Raw genomic sequence first — 26,059 nt, 5'->3', positions numbered from 1 at the left:
TTGAACTGCCTGAGGATCCAGCTATACCTCTCTTGGGCATATACCCAAAAGATGCCCCAACATATAAAAAAGACACGTGCTCCACTATGTTCATTGCAGCCTTATTTATAATAGCCAGAAGCTGGAAAGAACCCAGATGCCCTTCAACAGAGGAATGGATACAGAAAATGTGGTACATCTACACAATGGAATATTACTCAGCTATCAAAAACAACGACTTTATGAAATTCGTAGGCAAATGGTTGGAACTGGAAAACATCATCCTGAGTGAGCTAACCCAATCACAGAAAGACATACATGGTATGCACTCATTGATAAGTGGCTATTAGCCCAAATGCTTGAATTACCCTAGATGCCTAGAGCAAATGAAACTCAAGACGGATGATCAAAATGTGAATGCTTCACTCCTTCTTTAAAAGGGGAACAAGAATACCCTTGGCAGGGAAGAGAGAGGCAAAGATTAAAACAGAGACTGAAGGAACACCCATTCAGAGTCTGCCCCACATGTGGCCCATACATATATAGCCACCCAATTAGACAAGATGGATGAAGCAAAGAAGTGCAGACCGACAGGAGCCGGATGTAGATCGCTCCTAAGAGACACAGCCAGAATACAGCAAGTACAGAGGCGAATGCCAGCAGCAAACCACTGAACTGAGAATAGGACCCCCGTTGAAGGAATCAGAGAAAGAACTGGAAGAGCTTGAAGGGGCTCGAGACTCCATATGTACAACAATGCCAAGCAACCAGAGCTTCCAGGGACTAAGCCCCTACCCAAAGACTATACATGGACTGACCCTGGACTCTGACCTCATAGGTAGCAATGCATACCCTAGTAAGAGCACCAGTGGAAGGGGAAGCCCTGGGTCCTGCTAAGACTGAACCCCCAGTGAACTAGACTGGTGGGGGGAGGGCGGCAATGGGGGGAGGGTTGGGAGGGGAACACCCATAAGGAAGGGGAGGGGGGAGGGGGATGTTTGCCCGGATACCGGGAAAGGGAATAACACTTGAAATGTATATAAGAAATACTCAAGTTAATAAAAAAAATTATATATATATAAAAAAAAGAGCTCTACTTGGTGGCTTCCTGTTTGGGCTGTTACTTGGCATGGGGATGCTAGAGGATAGGGATGATCACAGAAGCTTTCCATGCCCCTCTTTCTAAATCGTATGACCCTATTCTTTAAACAAAAGCCAATTAGAAGATTGTCCAGCACTGCCAAGACACCACACTTCCTTAAGCATCAGGGTGACAAATTCATTCACTTGTTAAACTATGTAGGGTATTCAGTGTTCATTTTTACTAAAAACAAATATAAGCTGGATATACCATAAGGTGCATAGATCTATTAGGAAAGTCACTTGAGGATTTAAATAAATTAGCAATTATTAGAATTAATAAAATCTCTTCTATTATAAGTTTTAACTGCATCAGTTGCTCAGTATTTGACCATCAGGATTTGCATAGGAAACCTGAAAAACATTAAATAAATGTTCAAGTCTCTCAAAGTCAAGCTTAGATTAAACATCTATGAACTACACAAATCCATATTGATTTGTAGATGGATCTAAATTTTTCAGATATTTTTATCAACTTTAAAATAAAGTGTTTCACTTTTATGTAAGAGTCATGACCACTATTCTCCGAAGAGTCAGCGAACAATAACAAATTAGAAAGAAAACATGTATGATATAAGTTGAAAGAAATCGAGCGAGAACACGCAGAAATTAGGAACCACAGGGATGAACACTGCATACACAGACTCCAATGTGCATGTGGATTTTTAAAGTGAAAATAAGAGTCAGGCTAACTAACCTGCTAGTATAACATAGGAAGGATTTGTGTGGCCATGTACTTTGCATACTCATGACAATGACCAGAACATTTAACCTGTAATTAAAAAGAAAAGTGATCCTATAGTTTTGGTCATATCCACTGCCCAATCTAAAGGATGAATTACATCCTAAATAATAAATTACAGAAATGCCCAGTTCTCCACAATACAAGCACAAATATTTGTGCTATTTTGGCACAGTCCCTAGCTGTGGAAAGTGTTCAGATAAAAATACTTTTTTATTTGGTATAACCAGTCTATTATTTATAACTCATATAAGCAATAAAATAAAATAACTTATTTTATGCACAGTTACAAAATTAATGAAAATGCTCTTGAAATTATATGAGAAAAAAAAAGATCAGAGTGAAGCTGAAATTCAAATTCATTTAAAGTCACGATTCCAGTGAACCTGAGAATTAATAATATAGTTTGTTATAATAAAAACCATTTTAAACCACAAACCAATATGCATGTATTTTTAGATATGTGCCTTATATTTTAAAGTTTAAATAGCTTTAAATAATTATCCTCCACTTGTAACACTGTCAAATACTTGTGGTACAGTTTTAATTTTAATCTTATGGTATGATTGATTGTATTGATGGATAGCGGTTATTAAAAGAAAATGTCTAAATTATAATATTGATTAAGACATAAAACATTATAACCATGAAACTGAGTCCATAAAAACACAAGCAAAGAGCTAAGACATGGAAATAAGTAGGCATTGGGATGGTTCAGTGGGGAATGATCGGGCTGAAGCTCTGCTTGATCTCCACACACTAAATAAGCACCTCCAGGGTACTCAGGCTCCTCCCCTTCTCTAACCCTCCCAATCAAGAGCCTGCAAAACATAGAGTCACTAGTCACCATGATATCCATGATTTCCTTCATACTAGCGTTTAAAATTACACCAATGTGAGTTTAAAGTCAAGGTTATAAACACAATTGTTAATTTATTATTATTATTATTATTATTATTATTATTATTATTATTATCATTATTATTATTATCACTATTATTTCTTTTCTTTAGCTTGTGTGTTGCTGTTTTCCTCAGGAACTATTGGATATGCTGCTGACTTCTAGCCTCCTAATGTTCTGGTTTGGCCCCAGGATAAAAACATAGTTTCTTGTTGTTGTTGCTGTTCTGTTTTTTTTTGGGGGGGGGGTTGTTTCTGTTCTGTTTTGTTGGTTTAATGCACATGCTTCAGGCAAACTTTGAAAAGCAGCAGTTCTTCATGCTATGCATTAAAGAAAACTTGGAAAGGAAATAGTTTGAGATCTTAAAAACTCTGAAATAAAATAGTTTGAGCTTTGTGGAGGATACAAATATGAATAAAAAAATAGACATGTGGTCATCTCTTTTTAATCTTTCTAGTAAGATACAAAGGAAACTCCTATTTGTGTATATGTCAGAAGAGGATAGGGTCTTGTTTAGTAAAAGTTGATGATACATAAAGAAGCCTTATAGAAATCCCCAAGTTTGTAAGATGATTAAAATTCATTTTTTCAAAAGTGGTTTTAAACAATAACATCTTCCATTGGTAGGCAATACTACTCCCAGAAGACAAGGTTTATTAAGTAAAATATCTTAGATCCAGCCATGGCAAAACTCTCCCTAGAAACCCAAAAGCACATGGCCTATTGGAATCACTCTTGTATGTCCACCATAACTAGATGGAAAGTCTCTATAGATATAGGAATCACTCACACTGGATGCACAGCACAAGGAAATCCACCTGCAATATCTAGGACATTCCTTGTTTTCTAACTCATATAGTGCCTGAAGGTACTTTGTAACCTAATATGGGCAAAAACAAAACAAAACAAAACAAAACCCAACAAACAAACAAACAAACAAACAAACAAACAAAAAAACCAAAATTCAAAACATCAGTAGTTTTATTGAGACCCAGACTAGCCATGCTACAATTCTGAATTCCTTGTCAAATTGTACCTACTGGTATAATAATGGCAAGGCAGATAGATATGTAGGTCTGGAAATACTCCTTGATTGAATGTGAGGCCTTGTTCACATGAAAACTCCATACTTGGTATTGTAAACCAGGTCTCTTAATCAGGGTCCGTATTGGTGTCTTGTTTAATGGTCATGCTATCAAACCACCTTTTACGTATTTATGTTCAGGTTCATAGATTTGTGTTGTTCTCAGCTCTGGTCTTTTTAATGATAGCAAATTGTGACTATAGAGATTCATAACTGGTCGATTATCAAGTATAAGTATCTTGGTGGACTCATGTTAGACGAAATATCTATGTTCACATTCCCTGTTACCTGATTTAATTTCAGAAAAGTAGAGACTTTGAATAGTTTCTTACAGCCAGCTCCTCATGATGCAGCTATCACATACATATATTTTGGATCTTTATCATGTCACAATGCTTGATTTTAAAATTATTTGAGTTTCTGACTTGATCCTAATAAAATATACTAAATATATTTTGACTAAGGATTAGAATAGAAATTCTGTTTTTAAAAGCAGAATAGTGTGATTTTTTTTGGTCAGGCAAATGAATGGAACTAAAAATATACCATCCTGAGTGAGGTAACCCACACTCCAAATGATGTGAGTGGTATGAACTCTCTTATAAATGGATATTAGCCGAAAAGTGTAGCACACCTATGACACAACCCATAGACCTTAAGAAGTTTAATAAGAAGGAAGATCCAAGTAAGGATGCTTTAATCCCACAGAGAAGGATGACAAAAGAATCATGGGAAGCATGGGACTGGGGTGGGAGGGGGAGGGAAAGGGGGCAAGAGCTGGTATGGGTGGAGACAGGAAACAAGCCGAGAAGGCCAGGAGAATAAATGGAAATATGCCTACTGCTGCCGGGCTGCTGGTGGTGGGGACACTTCTAGAAAGTCCCAGAGACCTCGTATGTGAGAGGCTCCCAGGACTCCATGGGTGTGACCATAGCCAAAATGCCCAAGAGTGAGGAGAGGGGATCTGAAGGTAACAATTCTAGTACATAAACAGGGTCCCCAGTGAAGAAATGGAGTTAACAATCTGCCTTTAAAATGTTTGATCCAGAATTGTTCCTGCCTAAAAGAAATGCAGGGACAAAGAATGGAACAGAGAACGAAAGAAAGAACATCAAGTGACTGCCCCACCTGGGGATCCATCCCATGGATGGGCACCAAACGCTGACACTATTACTGATTCTGTGTTGTGCTTTCAGACAGAAGCGGAGCATGGCTGTCCTCTGACAGGAGCTACCAACCGCTGACTGAGACAAATGCAGATACACATAGCCAATCATTGGGCTGAGATCAGAGAACCCTCTGGAGGAGCTAGGGAAAGCATTGAAGGAGCTGAAGGGGATGGCAACCCCATAGGAAGAACAACAGTGCCAACTAACCCAAAACCCCAAACCCCAAAACATATAACTAGACATCCAATGTAGTAGTAAATGTGACCACTTCTTCAGGATATATGTGCATGAACAACTTTTAAGGATCAGTGAAGGTGGGAACAGATACTCAAAAGATTAAGCCACCAACCAAAGCACATACATGGGCACACATGTCCAAGGCCTCTGGCACATATGGAGCAGAGGACTGACTGCCTGGACTGGCCTCAGCGGGAGGGAGTGCTCCTAATCCTGTGGGGACTCAGTGCCCAGGAAAGGGGGACCTGGGGGCACCCTCTTAGAGGAAGAGGGGAGGGAAGATGGTTTTAACAACTCTGGAATAGGGCCGGCGGGGGGAAACATTTGGAAAATAAATAAAATAATTAATTATAAGTTAAGTCCTCACAATTTATAAATTGCATATATTGGTGTCACTTTGTAGTAAATGATGTGATTTCTCACTTTGTGATTTTCTGACACACATGTACGTATCTAAATGAATACTTAATCAAATGCTATTGAAATAAGTTTTTCATGTAGTTTCTATTATAACCGTAACCAAAATTGGACATATATATATATGTATATATATATATATATATACATACATATATATATAACAAATGTTAGAATTTTATATACCTCCAAATTAACATTTATTATGATTTTTTTCACATTAAATATTTAGTTGCTTTAACTTTTTAATATAGCCATGTACCTGGGAATCTGTAAGAATATATTACACATCTTATGTAGTAGTAAATTTAACAACTTTTTCAGGATATATATGCATAAACAGTTTTAAGGATCAGCAGAGTTGAGACCATATATATATGTATATATATATATATTATAATATATATATATATATAAAATTTTACATGCAGGTTTGGACAAATGTCATGAAAGGCATTAATATGGTTGTCCTGCAACTGGATGATAAAATCAGATGCCTCAAATTTAGAAAAAAATTGATAAAACCATGCCGCTTTAGGCCAAGATTAACCAAGCCAAGTTCTAGGTCGATTTATCACTTGTTAGAAGCACATTTTCATGACTTAGATTTATATACAAATTGATGACATAAAAAATATGGGGAATGGGGAACTGGGGAGGTAGCCAGCAGAAAGTCCCAGATGCCAGAAAAGCAAGAGGCTCCCACGACCCAGTGGGGATGACATTGGCTGAAATACACCAACAAGGCGAGAGAGAACCTGTAGAGACCATATCCAGAGGTTAGGCAAGGCTCCCAGTTGGGGGATGGGGCCACCTACTCATCTCCAAATTTTTAACCCAGAATTGTTCTTGTCTAAAGGTAAAATGGAGACAAAATATGGAGCAGGTACTGAAGGAAAGGCCATCCTGAGACTGCCCCACCTGGGGATTTACCAAACAGAGACACTATTGCTGATGTCACAAAGTGCTTGCTGACTGGAGCCTGATACAGCTGTCTCGTGAGAGGCTCTGCCAGATACTGACCAATGCAGATGCGGATGCTCGAAGCCAACCATAGGACTGAACAAGGGGACCCCAGTGGAGGGGTTAGAGAAAGGACTGAAGGAGCTGAAGGGGTTTGGAAGCCCATAGGAAGAACAATATCAAATAACCAGACCACTGAGAGCTCTCAGGGATTAAACTACCAACCAAAGAGTACATATGGAATGACCCATGTCTCCATCCGCATATGTAGCAGAGGATGGCCCTACTGGCATCAAAGAGTGGAGAGGCAACTTGGCCCTGTGAAGGTTAGATGCCCGAGTGTAGGGGAATGTTAGGGCAGGGAGGTGGGATGGAGTGAGTGGGTGGGGCAGCACCCTCATAGAAGCAGGGGGAGTGGGAATGGGATAGAGGGTTTGCAGAGGGGGAACCAGGAAGGGGATAATATTTGAAAGGTAAATAAATAAAATGCCAATAAAAAATAAAAAATTGAAATGTTCATAAACTCCAATAATTTTTGAAGATGTTCTATATCTTCGTAATCAAATATTCTTTCCATTTCTACTTGTTTGATTTCAGCCCCAAGTTTGATTATTTCCTGCCTTCTACTCCTCTTGAGTTTATTTATTTCTTTTTGTTCTAGAGCTTTTAGGTATGCTGTCAAACTGCTGACATATACTCTCTCCTGTTTCTTTCTGCAGGCACTCAGAGCTATGAGTTTTCCTCTTAGCACAGCTTTCATTGTGTCCCATAAGTTTGGGTATGTTGTACCTTCATTTTCATTAAATTCTAAGAAGTCTTTAATTTCTTTCTTTATTTCTTCCTTGACTAAGTTGTCATTGAGTAGAGCATTGTTCAACTTCCATGTATATGTGGGCTTTCTGTCACTATAGTTGTTATAGAAGACCAGTCTTAGTGTGTGGTGATCTGATAGGATGCATGGGATTACTTCTATTTTCCTGTATCTGTTGAGGGCTGTTTTGTGACAGATTATATGGTCAATTTTGGAGAAGGTTCCATGAGGTGGTGAGAAGAAGGTATATCCTTTTGATTTAGGATGCAATGTTCTACAAATATCTGTTAAATCCATTTGGTTCTTTTTTTAAAGACTTATTTATTTATATGTAAGTACACTATAGCTGTCTTCAGACACAACCGAAGAGGGCATCAGATCTCATTACAGTTGGTTGTGAGCCACCATGTGGCTGCTGAGAATTGAACTTAGGACCTCTGGAAGTGCAGTCAGTGCTCTGAAACACTGAGCCATCTCTCCAGCCCCCAGTTTGCTTCTTTTTAACAAATAGTTGAATTATATACACCTCCAAATTATTTAACATTTATTATGATTCTTTCACATTAAATGTTTGGTTGGTATAACTTTTCAATATAACCATGTACCTGGGAGTTTGTGAAAATTTGCTACACACACACACACACACACACACACACACACACACACATCTATATACATATTACTGTAAACATGAAGGACGGGAATAGATATATAGATATATTTGTATATATGTAAGGATGCATATGCACAAAATATTTATCAAACTGACAACCCAATTAAAAAGTTAAGTAAGGGCACTTATTCTATTTATTATCTTTGAGAATATATCTAGTTTTACAGATTACACAAAAGGGAAAGTAAAAAACAAGGAACTAGGAAATATTTCAATCATACCTTAACCATAAAACCATCAAATAAAAGGAACTTTCTCAGCAATGATCAGGTAACACACACACACACATACACACACACACACACACACACACACACACACAAACAAACACACAATTTTCTTCTGTTAGAAGATGGTAAGAATGTAATCCTTGAACCTAGAATTCAGTTGCACAGGAGAATAAACTTGGATGTGAAAAAGGTAGCAAGAAGACCAGAAAGTAAATGAAAAACCAAGAAAAGAGAAATACAAGGGCCAGAAGCTCTGCTTCTGTTATTCACCATGGTTTTATTGTTTATTTTTTACTTTTTTTGTGTGGCCGAGGGTCAAATTCAAGGTATCCTGTATAGTAGGAAAGTAATAACCATTAACTATGGGATCAGTCTGAAATATTTTTGGAAGTTGTCTTGAGCTATGTGTCACAAACATTAAAAATACATTTTGTCACATAAGGCTATGTCTGGGCCTTTTTTGTTTGTTTGTTTCTGCTTTATTGATCTTTTGCTTATATATCATGGTTTTCAATTTGATTTTTTGTGGTATCTTTGTGTTCCTAAATAGTGTGGTTATATGTGCTTCTTCTGCCTTTTGCTGTTTTTTTTGTATTATTCAAGTTTGATCATTTTTATTTTACTTAATTTGTAACGTTTTAGTTGTTTTTCTTTGATGCTTGTTTGTTTTCTAATATGAGAAAGCAAGAGAGTGTGGATCTGGGTGGGTAAGCAGGTGCGGAGGATCTGTGAAGTGTTAAGGCTGGGGAGACATTAACCAGAGTTCCTGTGTGAGAAAAAATATTTTAATAAAAATATAAAAAGAAATCTTCGTACCTTTATATTTTTTTATAACTTCCAATTTTATGATTAAACTGATATTGTATAATATGAAAATAAACACGAGAACTTCCAATATTGAATAGATATCAATTGTTGTTTTGGGTTTGTTCAAGACTGTTTTATCAATAATAGTGTCTATTAGGGTTTTAAATTAAGCTATATTTTTCTTTTACAGTGTAGAACACTAAACAATAACTCATTAAACTTTATAATTGAGATCTTACAATATTATCCTGTAGATATTCTTGGATTATAATATTTCCATTTATTATATATAATCTCTGTAAGATAAAATAAATATTGTATCTATTTTCTAGAAACATTTAGGAAACTTTTAACCACAACGTTACTTATAACTGCTCCTCTATACCTCTATAGAGTTCAGTCACAGGACTCTTTTAACATTTACCTAATCACTTTAAATTATGGAATTAAGTAATTATTATGATAACATAAACTAAATAGTATATGTAATATATATATATGCATATATATGCATGTGTATCTACATAAAATGTTGATGTCTTTAAAATATAAACATGCTGACTATATTTTAAAGTTGAAGTCCTGGGTACAGTAGGCTTGAGAGATGCCTAGTAGTAAGAACAGTAATTATTATTGTAATGCATTAAGGCTCGATTCCTAACACCAACATTGGTTTCTTACAACCATCTGTAACTCTCCTATCAGCTTCCAGGATCCAATAACCTCTCTGACCTCTGAGGGAATGAGGTAATACTATATATCATGCACAGACAAATACCCAAACACACAAAACAGAAATAATAATGCCCATGAAAATAACTTTTGTAAAAAAAATTTCAAAGAAATCTAAGGACTCATTTAAAAATTAGTACCTGACCACCAGCAGACGTGTGACCCCAGTGCCATGGGGTATAAGACAGGATAACTGCTAAGACTCTCTTGTAACCAACCTTGTCTAGGTTTAGTGAGAAACCCTGTCTCAAAGCAATAAGGCATAGAATGAGAAAATGGAACACTAGACACTATACATGGATGAGTGCAAATGAATTCACACACACAGCACAAACAGTGGTACTTTAATTTTTTAAATTTTTTGTCATTACCAGCATAGTTGAGTACTTGGGGAAAAAAGATGGACTTGGGCATCATTCTAGATCTTATATGGTCACTTGTTCTTCCTCTTCCTCATATAACATGAAGCAATATGAAGGTCTCTACAAGATCTCTCTCTCTTTCTCACTCTCAAACTTCCCAATACTGTGAAACAAATAAATCCCTATTCTTTACAAATCATCCTGTCTGTCTCAGGAATTTGGCACATTGATAGAAAATCCACAAAGATGGGTAGAAAGTCCAAACAACCATAAAATGATGAAGTTTAAACTATTGCTATACACAAAAGTCCAGAAATTTGTGATTAAGTAGTATACACAGCCAAGTAATTTGTGCTATTTTAACCTTTTCTATGAAACCATGTAATTTGATCAGAATTTCCGATCATGAAAAATTTGCATTTGAATTATAGTCTTGAAGCTTTTGCCAGCCATAATTAACAATGACCTAAGAGTTGATTGGGAAAGCAACTTATGCTATTGCAGGGAATGGACACTTTTAGAAGATCCTTCTCATTTTTTGTCACCCTTTCTTTTGACTTGCTCCTTTCACTCAGCATGCTTAATCTTTAATAAAAATGCATACACTCAAAAAGTGCCATTCAGCCAAAAAATAACTTACAGAAAGTCAAATACTTAAAAGCCTATTACCATAAGAAATACAGAGAACAAATATTACTAACAGAAATAATAATTTTGTTCTCTTTCTCAGGCCACATAAAGCTCATGGTTAAGCTCTAAGCTACCTGTTACTGACATAATTGGATTATTTTTTGAATTATAACCATCGAAATCATGGCAAGTAAGTTATAAGAAAATAAGCTTTATTACTGATAACATAATTAAAGTGAAGAAAGGTAATTCTAGCAATATTCCATTATTAAAGGAACACTTTCAAGAACTTATTACTAGTTAATGAATTTCCTACTGTATTCTGAACATGGTGTTGTTAGTGTCCCTTAATTATCTTCTGTAGACAAACATAGGCAAACTCCAATTCATAGATGAAGCCTGATACTCTACTTTATAGAAGCATAATGCATGTTAATTCAGCCATATGAGTGCTTTCTTATTTTCTGTCTTGTTTGCAGCAAAGAATTCATTTAGTTAACAAAGAACAAAGGCCACATAATACAGAAACGCTGGAGCAGTCACTATCTTAACTACAAAACAAATGTCAAGTCTTTTGTGTAATAGAAAAATATCTTGAAAATATGTTATAGCCTGCGCATTCTGGATCCTTCTCAACTTCAGGAATTGAAAAGTTAAGCCTCAGAAGAATAGTTTTGGGCAACAGAGGCTAACAGAAAGCATAGAAACCCTTAGAGCAACACCTTTATAAAAGGATAGATGCTACTGGAAAAAGGAACTTGCCGGTCATTATGATGCTGCCTCCTTGCAAAGTCATCCCTTGACTGGTACAGGGAACCGAATGTCATCCTAGGTTACAGAGATGGTTCAAGCCATCCTGAGCTATGACACTCTCTAACAATTAAAAGAGATGCAGGGAGAAGACGCACAACAGGGAGGAGGAGAGGGAAGGGCAGGGTGAGGTAAAGGAGGGAAGTATTGGGGAAATGGGATTTTTCTCTTCAGCCCTTCAGCAATGTTAGGACAAAAAATTCCTCCTCCCTGTTTATAATTGAAAATTTTGTTTTTCAATATAGAATATCAGTTTAATAAAATATACCATATAAAATATACAATATACAATATAGTCTGCTCTTCATTACCACTCTCCCAACCCCCACTAATGCCTTCCTACTCTCCCAATTCCATTCCATACCCTTTCCTCGCTTCGTTGTTTTACCCTTGGCTTCCTTGTTTCTTTGTTTCTTTCTTTCCTCCTTTCTTATCTTTTACTTTCTTTCTCTCTTTTTGGAAAATAAACAGGCAAACAAACAATAACAAGTCATAGAAAATCAAACAAACAGTGAGGAAAAAAAGTGGCCCCAAAAGACAGTTGACTTCCCGTTTGGAACTCCAAATCCTCCACCTGAGAATAGTGCTAGGAAATGGTAAGATGCTAGCAAGTTGAGACTAAACTTCTGAGCTTCCGAACCAGAGAGAATAAATTTCTGTTCTTGATCAAGTGTCAAGATCAAGGTGTTTTGCTAGACTTCAACAAAATGAATCCATTCATGGTTATATTTTCTATGTCAGCAATTATTTTTCTACCCATGTTTATCGGTTTATGCCACTAAAATCTTTGAAAGTGTTCTTTAAGATCTCATGTGCCCCTCTTAAAGTGATAAGCCCATATCCAGCATTAATTCTTAGTTTCCTGAGGTGTGTCTTCAGTGTTCTCCTCATGCAGTTTCTTTCACAGACATAGCTATTTCTAACCTTAGGTATTTCTGCTACTTGGGAGTTTTCCTTATCATTTGATTACTAAATCCCAATGTCAGTTTACTTTTATTTCCTTAATCATAGTTTTATAATATCAAATTTCAGACGTATGACAACTTTTGATTGACATTTATTTCTCTGCTAATTTCAACTCCTTCCATTACCTATAATGTGAAGATTAAATACAGTTTGTATTTTCATTTTGTCTTTTCCTCAATATTCCACATTCATTTTACTAATTGCCCAACAGATTTTCATATGAATATTCAATTTACCATTCAATTTTTATATATCTAAATGAGAAGTCTTGAATCTTACTTTTATTTCAAAACCTGCTTTTACTTGAAACTTCAACCTTCAGATTCTTCGGTGATAGCAAGTTCATTTTTCTCCACTTTTCTGTGAACCTTTATTGCATTTTGTTTGCACACCAGATCCACTAACGAATCTTTGTGTCTATTATTAAAAAAAAAGTCTGCCTTTTTACAGTTTGCCTCTAATAATCTGTTGTAAGTCCCGGCTACCTCTTGACTGGCTGCAGTATACCTGCAATTTCCTCCAATTTGAGGGTCTATAATAACTTCAGTCATTTGTTAATAGGCTGGTCATAGTAAGTATGTTGGGGTTAATACGCCATAGTTACACTGATGCCCAGAAATCACTATGTTAACTAAAAGTTCTCCAATCCAAACAAACAAACAAACAAGCAAACAAGTCTTACAAAATCTTTTACTATTAAACAATTAGTCCTGCATTCTGCATTGATGTTCTCCCTGTACATCCACTCCACCCTTCATGATGGTCCTTAGGAAACTACACACACACACACACACACACACACACACACACACACACACACACACAGATACATACACCTATATAGATAAATATTGATAACACATGGTACATTAATGTTGTGAAGATGGTTAACACTCCCCCCTTCTCAAATACTCATTAGGCGCTACTGCAAGAACCTTGAAATTTTACTCCTAGCTAGTTTGAAGTACACAATGCATTCAATGCGTATTGTTGTAACTCAAATCACTACTTCAAGACTCACAGCTCATAAGACTGATTCTGCAAGCCAAGTTGAACTATTTTTCTCACCATCTCAGCCTTTATTCACCACCTCCATACTCTGCTTATCTGAATTCCATTGCTTCAGATTCTGGACAAGGAGAGCACACAGTATTTGTTGATGCGTCTCTTCCTTCCTTAGAGTGATGAGCCCCAGGCATAACTTGCATTTCCGATCTTAAGACAGAAGCAGTATATATTAGATAGTTACAGTACTTTGCCTTCTTAAAATACTTGATTATGTTTATTTATGGTACACAACATTACAAAATGGGATATGTACAAAATTTAAAATATTGCTATATTAAAAACTAGCATATATATCATCTCAGGTATATGCTATTTTGTTTAGTAAGAAATTGAGCTAAAATTTATTTATTTATAGTGAGCACAAATACTGTAATCATTTAATACCTGTAGTTTTTAATGCTGTGTTATTAGACTTTTCCCTTTAAGAAAATCTGGTACTTTTTATTTGCTGGTCATATTTTTCTAATTTTCCTTGATTCCTAACACTGGAGATTATTGTTTGACTGTTACTACAATTTGTACATATTTTTAGATTTTACATATAACTGAGATAATATAATATCTTTATGCTTCTTTCTAATTGTTCATTATAAAAGATGTATTCTGCTATGAACACAGGGAGAGGGAACTTATTGACCCTACCTCCAGCAGAAGGACAGGGCATCAAGTTAGTCATGGGGTTGCTCTTCCACAGTCAAAGCTCTGACCCATAATTCTTCCTGTCTGAAAGAACTGCAGGGAAGGAAATGGAGAAGAGCTCAAGGAAAAGGAGGTAGAGCAAAAAGGCCCAAAGTGGGATCCAGCTCAAGGGGAGGCCCTAAGACCTGATACCATATCCGAGGCTATTGGGCCTTCACAAAAAGAGACCTATCATGACTGCCCTCCCAAAGACCCACACAAACAACTGAAAGAGTCAGATGCAGATATGTGCACCCAACCAATGAACAGAAGCTGCTGACGCATCTGGTTGAATTAGGGAAAAACTAGAGGAGGTTGAAGAGGAGGGCAACCCTGTAGGAGAACCAGCAGTCTCAGTTAACTTGGACCCTGAGATCTCTCAGACACTGGAACACCAACCAGGCAGCGTACACCAGCTGAGATGAGACCTCCAACACACATACAGTAGAGCACTCCTGGGTCTGGGTTCAGTCAGAGAAGATGAACCTAACCCTCAAGTGACTGGAGGCCCAAGGAAGTTTAGAGGTCTGGTGGAGTCAGTAGGGTCTCTTTGTGGAGACAGTGAGGGGAGATGAGGTATGAGATGTGGAACAGTTGGAGGGGGGTGGGCCAGGAGGGGAACAAGATCTGGAGTATAAAAAAATGAAAAAGATAAAAAAATAAATAAAACAAAAGATGTATTCCAGGCTCAGCTGCCTGGTATCAGGAGTTTAGCCCTAAAATACTATATAATATACACACATAGCATTTGATTATCCATTCAGGAACTATCTGTTTCCATTTTACAATTAGGATTGACTCTATCACTTGGCTTTTATAAACATGATGCAAGGAGTGTGGGAAATATCTCTATATCTTTAGCATAATGATCTTCAATATTTTAGGCAATAGCTGGGTCACATACTATTATGTGTTTATACCAAAAACACTGAGAATACAAATGTACTGGTTGAAAACTGAGCAAAGCACTCAAACAAACAATTTCAACATTGTAAAAATACAATATAAATATAGTCGGTAAATATATAAAAAGGCTAAGCAGTACTAATCGTTTGGAAAAATGGAAATTAAAACCTGAATATGGTACCACCTCGCACCTGCCAAAATGGACTTGTCAAGATAATGGAAGTTAATGAGTTGGTGAAAATGTGAAATGAAGAGAACATTGCAAATTCTTGCCAGGAATATTAGTAGAAGAACCATTGAAGACTATGAACATGCCCCTCACCTCTCTCTTCTCCTCTCCCTTACGCCTTACTCCAGACTCTTAACTTTTCTTTTTCCATACACTCTGAAGTATCCATTTCCCTTCCTTCCTTCTTACCCTTTCTAGTCTTTATCTTTCTTGTCTCTCATCCCTTTTGTATTCTTCTGACCATTCTTCATGTGTGGTGTATAACACATACATTTTAATAATGGTATTATTTGGGTTTATATGTTTATTCTGCTTATCATATTAAAATAAACATATAATTTAATTTGACTCGTTGGCAAGATATTAAATAAAATAAATATAAATTATGTTTATTAAAAAATAGATGAACAACTTTTAAAAGTATACTTTAATAATAATGATTTTTTTCTAAGCAATTGGTAAAAAGCTAGGTGTACAATTATAAAATACTTAAGTATTCTAAGATCATTACTAGATATTAGTTAAATAAAAGTAAAACATTCTATGCATATGTTTCAGAACGCTTTGCTACTTATGATGTCTTTACTGAGAATCTTGGGAGCACAGGATATAGGGGTATATTGAAATGAGAAGTTAAGTAGTAAATTGATAGAAAGACAGACAGATGGTCCATAGAGTTCTTATGGATTCTTTATACAAGTAAGGACATGAAAGATGTTTATGTTCATGGATTAACAACTAAAACCTGTTCCATTTTCACAAGACTCTTTCAGAACTAATATAATTTAATGAGTACAGCAAGTGTGAATGCCCTTGGAAATAAGAACATAATTGAAATGACTTGATCACAGTATAAAAGTCAAATTTATTAAAATTTCCTTTGTGTCTATTTTACCCGCTGGATTCATGAGGAGTGTGTGAAGTTTCAAAAGTAAGAGCTGATCAGATCACAGTTTCTTTCCGAGTAAGTGTTCCCTTAATGATTTTTTTAAAATATCTCATCCTGAGCTAATATAATACACAAAATGATATCAAGATGTTTAATTTTTTTTATTCCTTACATGAGCTATAAAAAGTGGAAATGCACAATGAAAGAGGAAATAAGTAGAGAATCTTTTTACTTTTCTTTCTCTTCATTGTTTGCTGACCCCAATATGTTATATTTCAACAACCAACACTAAAAAAAATTTAATGAGGTAATAATGCATGAAGATTATTGAAAACATGAGCATGTATGAGAGTGATATAATCACTGTAGCCAGCTAATGGGAGCATTTGAATCAACTGATTCGGCATAAACAATAACAAATAACATACACACATATGTATTTGCACATGCACATATGCAAGCACACACACGCACACACACACACACACACACACACACACCAGCCTAAATTTAATTCTTCTATGTATAACTATATCGTGAACCCATGAAAACACAGCACTAAAACACTTAATGAGTTTATGAATGAACAATAATACTTTTAAAGTTCTGATAGAAGAGGACATATAACCAGAAATTTCTACTTAGACATTCATTGCCTTCAAATATGTGAAAAGTTATTTAGAAGAAACATACTTATAACACCTACATTTTCATATCTGTTTTATTACATATTCATGAGGATATTTATATGTGCATATAAATACATATACACTATATATAGTTATATATATAGTTATATATAGTTATATATAGTTATATACCTATGTGTGCAATCTAAATCATATACATTCAAATCCATTTCCCAATCACATGTATAGTAAATATATTATGTAGGATTAAGATCCAAAGTGAAATACAGCATAATGAAGCAATGAGATTTCTAAAACACACAGCCAAGTATACTCTTGCCGCTCTTTCTTCTGTTACCTCTAGTTGGTTGCATTTATAGCAGCACAGAGGTCACTGAAAGTGTGATAGGAGGGTAACACATTCCAACTCTATTAAAAAATAAATGGCCTGCTGCAATGAATATTTTATTCACACTTTTGGTATTAAAGAAAATTGCCTAAAGTTAATGAAATCTTGAAATAACAATATTTCAGGTAAGTTTTATTGTATGATAGGTTTTTTAGAAGTTTCATATTAATTCTAGGTTGAATATGTGGTGTCCAAATGAACATCGGTGTTTAACCCTGAACATTTGTCCTGTACTGCTGCTACCTGGGAACAAAAATTCGAAACCTGAAAAGAAACCATGCTGAGAAAAAAATGTATAAATAATCTAATACATTTTTCTTTTTCAAATATTTCAATTATAAAAATGAAGTTTGGATTTGGAACATGGAAATATTATGGAACGTATTATTATTATCATCATCATCATCATCATGTGAAATTTATTTGGGGGTATGACGCATGATCTAGATCTACTATTACTATTTTCTTCTCCTGTTCTGTGTTTGAGACTGTACTTGTGTCAGTAAACTGGTTTTGTTCTTTTTAATTCTTTGCTACTGCATCATGACTAAATTCCAACTGAGAAAATGCTCTACCGACAAATAGAATATAAACGATTCAACCGAATAACATAACTGAAAAAAATTCATTCTAATGGAAGTAGAAAAGACAAAAGGCACCTAGTGCATAGAATTGGGAATGAACATAAGTGTGAACATGTGTGCATATATTGTCTTTAATATGTTTTCAGGTTTCAAATATTAAATATAGCAGAAATAAGAATTCAGTTACTATGAGTTTATGCTGTTCATAGAACAATACCTTGTCAAAAATTTAGATAATCCAGTGACTTATACTTAATAGGATGGGAATTGTTTCCAGTTTAAAAATTAACAGTATGAATGTAATCATGAACACAGCGGCAGTGAACACCTGTAGACACTAGAAAGCATGGGGTAGAAAGAGGAGCTGTAGACTTTAGAGAATCCGGCTGAGGGGGAGATGGAAAGATTGTAGGAGCTAGAGGTAATGGAGGTCACCAGGAGAACCAGACCATCTGAATAATCTAAGCGAGGCACGTATGAGCTCATAGAGACATTTGAAGAAAGAAAATCAGCAGTGTCTTATATAATTAAGTTATCTCTTTCTCATGATAAACAGTGTTTTCATTGAGCATTTCTCCAACATAGGGAAAAGTATTTACTCGCAAATGACAGAGGATCAAGAATATTTATTTTGTATTTATTCACAAAAGTTGACAACCAGAAAGTTTCATATTTCTATTAAAATGTGAATCAACAGTTAGTTATATCCATAAGACAAAATCACAACCAGCAAGTAAAACTTTACACACAGACACCCTGTCAAAAATTGATTTCTTTTTTTTAAATTTTTTACTGGATTTTTTTATTTATTTACATTTCAACTGTTATCTCCTTTCCTGGTTCCCAGTCCTTAAACCCCCTATCCCATCTCACTTCCCCCTTCTTCTATCGGGGTGTTTTACTACCAACCCATCCACCCATTCTTGCCTCCACGCCCTAATATTCCCCTACACTGAGGTGTTAAGCCTTGGCAGGACCAAGGGCTTTTCCTCCCATTGGCGCCTAACAGGCTATCCTCTGCTACATATGCAGTTGAAGCCGTGGGTCTGTCTATGTGTAGTCTTTGGGTAGTGGTTTAGTCCCTGGGAACTCCGGTTGTTTGACACTGTTGTTCTTATGAGGTTGCAAACCTCTTAACTCCTTCAATCCTTTCTCCAACTTGTCCAAAGGGGACCCCGTTCTCAGTTCAGTGACTGCCAGAGAGCAGTCTGCCTCTGTATTTATCATGATCTGGCAGATCCTCTAAGAGACAGCTATATCAGACTCCTGTCAGCTTGCCCTTCTTGACATCAACAACATTGTCTGGGTTTGGTGACTGTATGTATATGGGCTGGATACTAGTTGGGGCAGTCTCTGGATGACTTTTCCTTCAGTCTCTGCTCCAAACTTTCTCTCCCTATCTCTTTCTATGAACATTTTTGTTCTCCCTTCTGAGAAGGCCTGAGACATTCCCACTTTGGCCATCCTAATTCTTGAGCTTCATATGGTCTATGGATTGTATCTTGGGTAATCCAAGCTTTTGGGCTAATATCCACTTCTCAGTGAGTTGAGTGAGCATACCATGTGTGCTTTTTATGATTCGGTTACCTCACTCAGGATGATATTTTCTAGATCCATCCATTTGCCTATGAATTTCATGAAGTCATTGTTTATAGTAGCTCAGTGGTACTTCATTGTGTAGATGTACCACATTTTCTGTATCCATTCCTCTGTTGAGGGACATTTGGGTTCTTTCCAGCTTCTGGCCATTATAAATAAGGCTGTTATGAACATAGTGGAGCATGTGTCCTTGTTATATGTTGGATTATCTTTTGGGAATATGTCCAGGAATAATATAGTTGAGTCTTCAGGTAGTACTATGTCCAATTTTTGGATGAACCTCCAAACTGATTTCCAGAGTGGTTGTACCAGCTTGCAATTCCACCATCAGTGTTCCTCTTTCTCTACATCCCTGCCAGCATCTTTTTTTCAGGAGTTCTTTTATCTTAGCCATTCTGGCTGGTGTGAGGTGGAATCTCAGGGTTGTTTTGATTTACATTTCTCTGATGACTAAGGATCTTGAACCTTTCTTTAGATGCTTCTCTACCATTCAGTATCCCTCAGTTGAGAATTCTTTGTTTAGCTCTGTATCTCATTTTTAATAGGGTTATTTGTTTCTCTGGAATCTAACTTCGTGAGTTCTTTGTATATATTGTATATTAGCCCTATATCGGATGATAGTACACTTAATTGACCCCACAAATTCTACCAGACTCCTAAGCCTGATAAACAACCTCAGCAAAGTGTCTGGATATAAAATTAACTCAAACAAATCAGTAACCATCCTCTACCCAAAGGATAAACAGACTGAGAAAAAATTAGGGAAATAATAGCTTTCACAACATTCACAAATATTATAAAGTACCTCAGTGTGACTCTAACCAAGCATGTGAAAGATCTGTATGACAAGAACTTCAAGTCTCTGAAGAAATAAGTGAAGAAAATCTCAGAAGATGGAAAGATCTTCTATGCTCATGGATAGGCAGGATTAATATAGTAAAAATAGCCACCTTGCCAAAAACAATCTACATACAAATTCAATGCAATCCCCATCAAAATTCCAACTCAATTCTTCATAGAGTCAGAAAGAGCAATTTGCAAATTCATTTGGACTAAAAACATCCCAGGATATCAAAAACTATCATTAACAATAAAGAACTTCTGGGGAATAACCATCTCTGACCTCAAATTGTTTTACAGAGCAAATGTGATTAAAAACTGTATGGGAGGGGGAAAATATCCGTAGGAGGGGATATGGATGCAAAGTTTAGAGCAGCGACTCAAGGATGGCCATTCAGAGCCTGACCCACATGTGGCCCATATATATATATCCACCAAAACTAGATAAGATTGATGAAGCTAAAAAATGCATGCTGAAAGGGACTATATATAGATCTCTCCTGAGAGACACATCCAGAGCATGTACAATACAGAGGTTAATGCTAGCAGCAAACCACTGAACTGAGAATAGGACCCCCTTGGGTGGGAATTAAAGGAAGTATTGAAAGAGTTGAAGGAACTTGCAACCCCATAAAAACAACAATGCCAATCAATCAGAGCTTCCGGGGATTAAACCACTATGAAAGACTACACATGGACTGACCCAGGGCTCCAACTGCATATGTAGCAGAGAATAGCCTTGTTGGGGCACCAGTGGAAGAGAAAGCCCTTAGTCTTGCCAAGGTTGGACCCCCAGTGTAGGGGAATATGGGGAAGCAATAAGGGGAATGTATAGGGGGAATACCTGTATGGGGGAGGGGGAGGGAGAAGGAATGGGGGCTTATAGACAGGAAACCATGAAGGGGAATAACCTTTGAAATGTAAGTGAAGAAATATACCTAATAAAAAATTAAAAAACACTTTATGGGATTGGTACAGAGACAGGTAAGTAGATCAATGGAAAAGAATTGAAGACACAGAAGTGAACCCACAGTCCTATGGTCACTTCATCTTTGATAAAGAAACTAAAACCATCCAATGGAAAAAAGATAACATTTTCAGCAAATGGTGGTGGTTCAATTGGAGGTCAGCATGTAGAAAAATGAAAATCAATTCATTCTTATTGCCTTGTATAAAGCTCAAGTCCATGTGGATCAAGGATCTCCTCCACGGAAAACAGATACACTCAAACCAATAGAAGAATACAAGGAAGAGCCTTGAACACATGGGCACTGGGGAAAATGTCTTGAACTGAACACCAATGGGTTATGCTCCAAGATCAAGAATCAACAAATTGGACCTCATAAAATTTTAAAGCTTCTCTAGGCAAAGGACCCTGTCATTAGGACAAAATGGCAACCAACAGATTGGGAAAAGATCTTTACCAAAATTTTATTCCATGGTGGTTCCATGTATATGAAATTCAAGAACACATAAGACTATCCCACTTTGGTAGAATTCAGAGTTTTACTTAGCTAAGGATGATATAGTCTGGAAAGATGCATGCTACAATCCCATAGGATGACACATTACTGTTTTTGATAATTTCTACTTGAAGTTGTGTACTATTTTCAAAGCATATAGCATTAAATTCCTGAATTCTTGAAATTTCATTTTCATGAAACTTACTCCTAAAATATTATTTGGAAAAAGAACACTATAAAATCAAGTATCCTGACAAAGTAAAATTAAACATAAGACAGAATAAAACTGAAGAGGATCAACAGGGTGAAAACCAATATGCATCACCAGATTAATGATGAATTTTAAAAGGTTTCTGGCTAAAACCTAAGGCATAGGGAAAGAACTGTGAACAAAAATTTATAGAACACTGTGGCAAATATCTAATATATGAATAAATGTGAAAGCTATGATTTTAAATTTTTGTTAAAATATATTTCTTGGAAAATGAATGAAAAATGGCATAAAGAGTTCAGAAAAGACTATAATTATCCAAATATGCACACAGTATCATTTGTACTTAGTTGTTTGTCTCATGTGAAAGATTATGTCAAAAGACACATCTTAAGAAATTAAAATATCATAAGGCAATAATACCCAGAAAATTGAATCATAGTACTAAGCATTAAATCAAACTTAAATCTAATGCAATAGGCATGTTTTAGAGTTGCATCTTCATAATTCTGAATTCATTTCTATATATACATGTTGAGATAACAATGCTTCGTGTATCTTCAGATATCTTTTAATCAGTGGTCAACAACATACTAAATTCTTCATTATCACCACTGGGATAGGATCTCCTGACAAGAGGCTAGAAGTTTTATGGTGCACATGAATTTTCCCACATTTCGTCAAATCATTAATGAAAACAATTACTGATTATAGGCATAAACAAAGAGAAAATTAAGAATCCAGCTTAGATTACCTAACTCCAAATGGCAAGGAAATACAGACACAGTGACATAAAAATTGCAGATGGCAACAGTGACAGAAGGATAACACAAATTAATAAAATTATTAAACATAATAAAGTATAACATCTATATCTATACCTAAATTTATACTTATGACTATGCCTCCATCTATCTATCAAATGATCAATTGATTTATCTATCTATGATGTTTTTCTTATATTGATATTTCATTTAGATAAGACTCCAAATCATAGCTGGTTGTTTGACAGTATCAGAGAAGGATAAAAAGAGTGTAATTAGAAATACTACCAACCCTTAAATTATCTGAACCCTTTGCATGACTGCCTCAACACCTTAAACACCAGACAACAGGAACTGCAATGGTTATCCAAAGTCTTTTATAAACCATCAACAAGACCTTTAGAAGCCTGAAAGCCTGGTTTTCTTTGATTCTCTTTTGCCCCAAACTTCTGCAAGTGTCAAATACCAAAAAGTAATTTTAAAAAGAGGCTTTTGATTTGAAAAAGCAGTAAAAGATATGTGGGTTTTGAGAGAGAGAAAGAGGGGAGGGATATGATCTTAAAATATGAAAGAAATAAATTTTAAAATATGGCGAAGAAATAATGTTTTGAACTAAAGTCAATAAAGGTTAAAATTCAGGATTAAAAGCCACACTGTTTAAATAACAATGTTGATTGTCAGTCCACTTCTATTTTCTTCGATCTGGATTAATCTGTCATTATGTTTAACTTGTCAACAAATGACCTACCACAATTTCTTTTTCTAAGTTGTTTAGCCACTCTGAATGTGACTTTTCTACACTATACCTTTGTATAAAAGATCCCTTGAACTCTCTTGTGAATACTTGTAAACTCATTCTTACTCATTTTCAACCTAAGTACTTTCTATCCCTCACATGACTAACCCCATGACTATTCCATCCCTGCTACTTCTAAAGTGGAAGATTACTCTGAAGTGGGCCAAGCATGCTTAAGAAACCAAGAATTGTAATGAACCTCACAGATAACTGGGATTCAAGTGTAGCCGTGGACTCTCTTCATTAGACATAGCAGTGCTTCTCATCTCAGATGTAGTGTTTGTAGAGCTCCAGTATCCTCATCTTACTTAATCTATGACAGAATCTAGTTTCTTTGTGCACAGCTCTTGTACCCACCTGTAACCCTTCTCAGAGTCTCACTGCCCAACCTTGTCCACAGAACTCAGTGAAATCATAGAAGGTAGAGACTTGGTGGCTCGCCTGAGGAGTAACACTGCAGATGTGTCTTTCCTAGGCCCTCTTGATTCTGAGGTTATTCTTCATCCAGTGTTCCTCTCCCTCGTGTCACAACACAATGGCTGATAATATGAGTAAATAAACAATCAAAGTAGATTCTGGTCTGTCTGGAAATGATAGGATAGTAGTGAGGAAAAATGTTCCAAAGTACTTCACTTCTATAAGCTTCTAGATGCCAGTAAAACATAATCTTATGGTAACTTTTCCAGCTGTGAAAAAAACCATGAATACTAAGTCCTTGCCAATATATCACAGGATGAAAGGATAAAGAGAAGAAGTGAAATAGTAGATGTGGCTTTCATTGGCATTCTCCAAGAGAATGATTCAGACAAGTTTCTCATGTCCTTGAACATGGTCTTTTCCAAACAGTTTAGCATACACAAACTTGTGTGCATAACAAGAATGAAAACAAAAACTTTATATGAAAGAACTTCACATATGACTTGGTATGTGATTGAGAAAATTAATGAATATGTGTTATAAAGAAGTGTAAAAAAACTAATTGTTTTTCTAGTTCTATTTTCCTTTGGACTTTTTTGGTGGGTCAGGTAGTGCATTACTTAGATTTAATTGTCTTCTTAAATTTATAGTTTATGCACAAGAAACTAAGCACCTTACTATTTCTTGTACTGGTCCTGTAATCAGTGGTCACTATGACAGATTGGGAATCCCATTTTAAGTAACAACCTTAAAGATTATTTGCAGGGCTGGAGAGATTAGCAGTTAAGAGCACTGACTAGCTAGAGGTCCTGAGTTCAATTCCTAGCCACCACATTGTAGTTCATAACCACCTTTAAAAAGATCTGATGCCCTCTTCTGGTATGTATGTCTGAAGACAGATACAGTATACAGTGTACATAAACATTAAATAAATAAATAAACAGAAATCATCTGGAGATGTTGTTGGCATTAATTGCAGAGTGTTTACCACTCTAGGGCTATATTACTTATTACACTGTAGTTTGTCAATGGCATTTCACAGATCCTTGAATACAGCCTTTGTTAGAGTGTTTACAGCCTTTGTTAGAGTGTTTACCACTCTAGAGCTATATTACTTATTACACTGTAGTTTGTCAATGGCATTTCACAGATCCTTGAATATAGCCTTTGTTAGAGTGTTTACAGCCTTTGTTAGAGTGTTTACCACTCTAGAGCTATATTACTTATTACACTGTAGTTTGTCAATGGCATTTCACAGATCCTTGAATACAGCCTTTGTTAGTCACGTCATAGTCATATTCCTGTACTTAGCAAACAAATCTCCTTTGCTATTAACATGCAAATCGGCCAAACCAAACTTTCATTGATCTCAGTGTAGTCCTTCCTCCAGTTTTCCATGGGTCTCATGTTTGGGTTAGTCTAGTCAACAATCCTAAACCACCCAGGAGTAGATGGCAGCCCTTGAATAGCAAGACTTGCAGTGGGTATCACACGGCAACCCATGCATACTAACTACAGCCCTACTGGTGACCAGATTCCTGAGATCCCTTGCCTCTCTCATGCCCCACTTACTCAAACTACCTCTTGCCCTAATGGGTGTTTTCCCAAGTGAAACCGTTAAGCTTGCTATTACCCCTGCAACTGGAAACTTATGAGCTAAAATCTTTTTATTGTTTCTTCATGTCCTACTTTATTGATGTAAATTCCAGACACTTTTAAGTTGAAGGAAAAGATTTGACACTTTCAATTTTCAGTAATAATTGTATTGAATTGATATTTTATATAAAAAACCCTCATTTTGTGAGAATTTATTTTATAGGAAATATTAATTACTACTTGCTTATAGAAATCATATTAATCTCTATGAATAGTTATCATGAGGGGAGATGGCAAACTGAAAGAATGATTATACCTTTCAAAAAAG

The 26,059-nt window shown here is 35.9% G+C and overlaps 1 protein-coding gene and 1 long non-coding RNA gene across 3 annotated transcripts in view; both read right to left on the bottom strand.

Moving 5' to 3' along the window:
- The window catches only part of Sgcz (sarcoglycan zeta), a 1,080,539-nt gene that overhangs the window by 579,102 nt on the left and 475,378 nt on the right, over window positions 1-26,059 (bottom strand). The window lies entirely within an intron of this gene.
- The window catches only part of LOC134482389 (uncharacterized), a 38,880-nt gene continuing 20,159 nt past the window's right edge, over window positions 7,339-26,059 (bottom strand). The window contains exons 1-2 of the long non-coding RNA XR_010058405.1: window positions 14,364-26,059; window positions 7,339-13,868 (exon numbers count right to left, since the gene is read on the bottom strand). The exon at window positions 14,364-26,059 is cut by the window's right edge and continues 20,159 nt beyond it. This is a non-coding gene — a long non-coding RNA (uncharacterized LOC134482389). The remainder of the gene's footprint in view (window positions 13,869-14,363) is intronic.

The sequence above is a fragment of the Rattus norvegicus genome, chromosome 16, assembly GCF_036323735.1.
Source record: "Rattus norvegicus strain BN/NHsdMcwi chromosome 16, GRCr8, whole genome shotgun sequence".
Lineage (NCBI taxonomy): Eukaryota > Metazoa > Chordata > Mammalia > Rodentia > Muridae > Rattus > Rattus norvegicus.
Note: the sequence above shows the minus strand (reverse complement) of the source record. Positions and strands in the feature narration are given on the sequence as shown.